The sequence below is a fragment of the Siniperca chuatsi genome, linkage group LG1 (genome assembly GCF_020085105.1).
Source record: "Siniperca chuatsi isolate FFG_IHB_CAS linkage group LG1, ASM2008510v1, whole genome shotgun sequence".
NCBI lineage: Eukaryota > Metazoa > Chordata > Actinopteri > Centrarchiformes > Sinipercidae > Siniperca > Siniperca chuatsi.
In genome coordinates, this window is record NC_058042.1 from 19,697,476 (window position 1) to 19,702,143 (window position 4,668).

At 52.7% G+C, this 4,668-nt stretch overlaps 1 long non-coding RNA gene across 1 annotated transcript; it reads left to right on the top strand.

Annotated features, from left to right (window-relative positions):
• Positions 1–743: 743 nt before the first annotated feature.
• LOC122874347 lies at positions 744–4,433 on the top strand. The gene is made up of 3 exons (XR_006377593.1): positions 744–3,003; positions 3,110–4,003; positions 4,100–4,433. It is a non-coding gene; the product is annotated as an uncharacterized LOC122874347 (long non-coding RNA).
• The last annotated feature ends 235 nt before the right edge of the window (positions 4,434–4,668 follow it).

A 4,668-nucleotide genomic window follows, 5' to 3' on the forward strand; every position in this document is an offset into this window, starting at 1 on the left:
TGTTCAGTCACTATGCAATGTCATAGTTAGCCACATCTCTCTCCCGGCCCTTTGTGTGCTCTAGTGTGCTCTCCCTTCCCTGTGTTCCTTGTCTGTCCTCTGTTCGTTGCTGTGTGTGTGTGTGTGTGTGTGTGTGTTGGTGTGTATACTGGTCTGGCTTCCTGGTCTGCCCTCCTGCTGCTGATCACCGGCACACCTGACGTTCATCACTCAGTCTCCACAGTATATCTACCTGGCTTCACCATACTACCAGCGCTAGATTGTCTCCGTACACCTGTATGATACCTTCATCACGGCTCCTACCTCGACCAGTTAAGTTGTTGTTATCCGCTATTGTGTCTCTCTTGTAACCCTTGTCTGTCTCTGCTATAAAGCTATTCCCTGCTGGTGATCCCAGCCACTGTATCCTCCCTGATCTCGGCTAAGCTGCTCTACTGTCTTGCCAGCCACACAGGCCAGCTGCCTTTTCCTGTCCTGCCAGCCACACTACACGGGCCAGCTGCCTTTTCCTGCCCTGCCAGCCACACTACACAAGCCAGCTGCATTTTCCTGTCCTGCCAGCCACACTACACAAGCCAGCTGCCTTCACAGTCCTGCCTCTCACGCTACACGAGCCAAGCCCAGCACCTACACTCAGCGTCGCCGTCCCCTGAGACTAGCCGGTTCCTCACGGACCATATCTACTGCGTCATTACTGGCTACAGCGGACTACACCAGACTTGCCCGCTCTGGAAGAGCGTTTATCCACCTGTGATTGCTTGCAGTTTTATAATAAAGACTGTTGCTACTACTATCCAAGTTGCCACTTCCTTGTGTTCTGCATTTGGGTCCTTAGATCGTGCTTTACGACAGAATAATCTGGCCAACATGGACCCAGTGGATACCAACCCGGAAGTTGCCCCATTCCATCAAGCCCTAACCAGCCAGGAGATTCTTCTGGGACAACATGAGCAGGGCCTCCAGACTCTCTCTGATAGCAACCAAGCCATGTTGACCCAGATCACACAACTAATCAACCAAGTATCAAGACTAACTACACAGCTCTCGTCTCCAGTCCCAATGGCACCATCTCCGCCGACTACTCCAGCGACTCCGTCACCAACCTCACCAGTACTCCGGGATTCCTACGCCTCTGACCCAGATCCCTTCACTGGAGATGTCACTAGATGCCAGGGTTTTTTGCTGCAATGCTCTCTGGTCTTCTGCCAGTGTCCCGTAATGTTTGCTTTGGATCAGTCCAAGGTACATTATATTGTGGAGTTACTAAGAGGAAGAGCATTAGCCTGGGCGGAGGCTATTCATTAAAGCCAACCCTTGTCGTCATTCTCCTTAGCAGAGTTTTTTGCTAAAATGAGGAATGTGTTTGATCATCCGGATGCTTGTGGGAACGCGGGGAGACGGTTACTACAGATCAACCAAGGGACCCAAAGCGTGGTGGATTATTCCATTGAGTTCAGGACACTGGCTGCTGATGCTGGGTGGAATGAGGAAGCACTTATCTGCGCGTTTGTGAAAGGGTTGTGTGAACATGTCAAGGATGAGCTGGCGGCTCGGGATGAGCCCACCAACCTGTACGCTATGGTGTCTCTGTGTATCAGGATGGACAACATACGCGAACGGCGCCAGGAGCATGCCAGCCATCTCTTCAACCACTCCTCACACAACATGGCCCCCACTATGCACAAGAGACCTGGAACGCCAATCCTGACCGCAGATACACCCATGCAACTGGACCAAGCCCATCTCATGCCGGCCAAGCGTCTCCGCAGAAGAACAGCTGGGGAATGTCTGTACTGTGGCGACAGTGGTCACTTTCTGGAAACATGTTCGGTACGTACAAAAGAATAGGCTCACCAGTCACAGTGGGGATCCAGGTGAGCCAAGACAACCCCTCGAGCCTAGGGCTCCCCTAGGCTACAAATCCAGGCCACCCTCTACAACCAACATATGTCGCTTCCATTATTGGCTCTCATCGACTCCAGGGCTGAGGGTAATTTCCTGGATACCGAGTTGGCTCAACAGGCTGGCAAGCAAAACTATGAAGTCGGGAACAGGGAACTCCTGGCTGTCAAATTAGCATTGGAGAAATGGCATCACTGGTTGGAGGGAGCAGAACAACCATTTGTGGTTTGGACAGATCATAAGAACCTAGAATACATCCAAACAGCCAAGAGACTCAACTCCCGACAAACACGTTGAGCTCTGTTCTTTGGCCGTTTCAATTTTACGCTCACTTACCATCCCGGATCCAAGAACGTTAAACCCGATGCACTATCCCATCAGTACCACTCCCAGGACAGCACCTCCGGACCTGATACCATCCTCCCTTCCACCTGTGTGGTGGCTGCAGTGACTTGGGAGATCGAGTCCATAGTAAGGGAGGCACAGCGGAACCAGCCGGACCCCGGGAACGGTCCTCCTGATCACTTCTTTGTCCCTAACTCTGCTTGTTCTCAGGTGCTCCAGTGGGCTCATAACTCTTGTTTCGCCTGCCACCCTGGAATGACTCAGACTCTCTCTCTGCTCAGATGACACTTTTGGTGGGCTACGATGGAGGCTGAAACCCGGGCCTTCGTGGCAGCATGTTCCATCTGCACTCGAGGTAAATCCTCTCATCAGCCACCAGCGGGCCTGCTACGGCCAATTCCTGTCCCTGGTCGCCCTTGGTCTCACATAGCACTGGTCTTCGTTATCGGGTTTCCCCCCTCTCAAGGTAATACCACCATCCTCACCATTGTAGAACATTCTTCCAAAGCAGTTAATTTTTTGGCATTAACCAAACTCCCCTCAGCTCAGGAGATGGTGGACCTCCTAGTCCAACAGGTTTTCTGTCTTCATGGCATTCGACTCAACATAGTTTCCGACCGGGGCCCCCAGTTCATCTCGCAGGTCTGGAAGGCGTTCTGCCAAGCCCTGGTAGCTACCATCGGTCTCTCCTCCGGGTTTCATCCAGACCAATGGCCAGACAGAGAGGGCCAGTCAGGACCTTGAGGCAGCCCTTCGGTGTGTGGCAGCCACTAACCCTTCCTCCTGGAGCTCTCAACTTCCCTGGGTTGAGTATGCACACAACTCACTAACCAGTGCTCCCTCTGGTCTGTCTCCTTTTGAGGCTTCTTTAGGGTACCAGCCTCCTCTGTTCCCATCTTAGGAGAGTGAGCTTGCGGTCCCTTCTGTTCAACACCACCTCCCGCCGTAAGATTTGGAAGGAGACCTGGGCAGCACTCCTCCGGTCTGCGGAGAGGAATCGCCACATCGCAGATCGGCACTGGACTCCAGCGCCACCATACAAACCAGGTCAGAAAGTTTGGCTTTCTTCCAGAAACATCCCTCTTAGAACCGAATCCAGGAAACTGTCCCCCCCCCCGTTATATTGGCCCATTCGTCATCGAACGCATCATTAATCCCTCCGCAGTCAAGCTCAAACTACCCCGCTCCATGAGAGTCCACCCCAATTTCCACATTTCCCAACTGAAACCAGTCTTCTCCAGCACTCTGTGCCCTCCTTCCAATCCCCCTCCACCCACTCGGGTCATTGATGATCAACCGGTTTACTCCGTACGGCGGCTGCTGGATGTGCGCCGACGGGGAAGGCAATTCTAGTATCTCGTGGACTGAGAGGGATATGGTCTGAAGGAGAGGTCCTGGGTCCCACGTTCTCTCATCCTCGATCCACGCCTGGTGAGAGAGTTCCACCAATCCCATCCGGATAAGCCTGGAGGGTCGCCAGGAGGCTCCCGTTAAGGGGTTGGGTACTGTCTGAGTTAGCCACATCTCTCTCCTGACCCTTGTGTGCTCTAGTGTGCTCTCCCTTCCCTGTGTTCCTTGTCTGTCCTCTGTCGGTCACCGTGTGTGTGTGTATGTCGGTGTGTATACTGGTCTGGCTCCCTGGTCCGCCCTCCTGCTGCTGATCACCAGCACACCTGACGTTCATCACTCATAAGTCTCCACAGTATATCTACCTGGCTTCACCATACTACCAGCGCTAGATTGTCTCCGTACATCAGTACGATACCTTCATCATGGCTCCTACCTTGACCAGTTAAGTTGTTGTTATCCACTATTGTGTCTCTCTTGTAACCCTTGTCTGTCTCTGCTACAGAGCTATTCCCTGCTGGTGATCCCAGCCACTGTATCCTCCCTGATCTCGGCTAAGCTGCTCTACTGTCTTGCCAGCCACACTACACAGGCCAGCTGCCGTTTCCTGTCCTGTCAGCCATACTACACCGGCCAGCTGCCTTTTCCTGTCCTGCCAGCCACACTACACAAGCCAGCTGCCTTCCCAGTCCTGCCTCTCACGCTACACGAGCCAAGCCCAGCACCTACACTCAGCATCGCCGTCCCCTGAGACTAGCCGGTTCCTCACAGACCATATTTACTACATCGTCACTGGCTACAGCGGACTACACAACTTGCCCACTCTGGAAGAGCGTTTATCCACCTGTGATTGCTTGCAGTTTTATAATAAAGACTGTTGCTACTACTATCCAAGTTGCCACTTCCTTGTGTTCTGCATTCGGGTCCTTAGATCATGCTTTACGACACGCAAAACCTACACTCATGAGCAAAACTCCAAGATCCTTTCACCTCTTCATTTGAGGCAGCAACTCACTCCCAAACCAGAGAGGGAAATCCATTGTTTTTCAGCAGAGTCCAGAGTAAAGCCTCAAA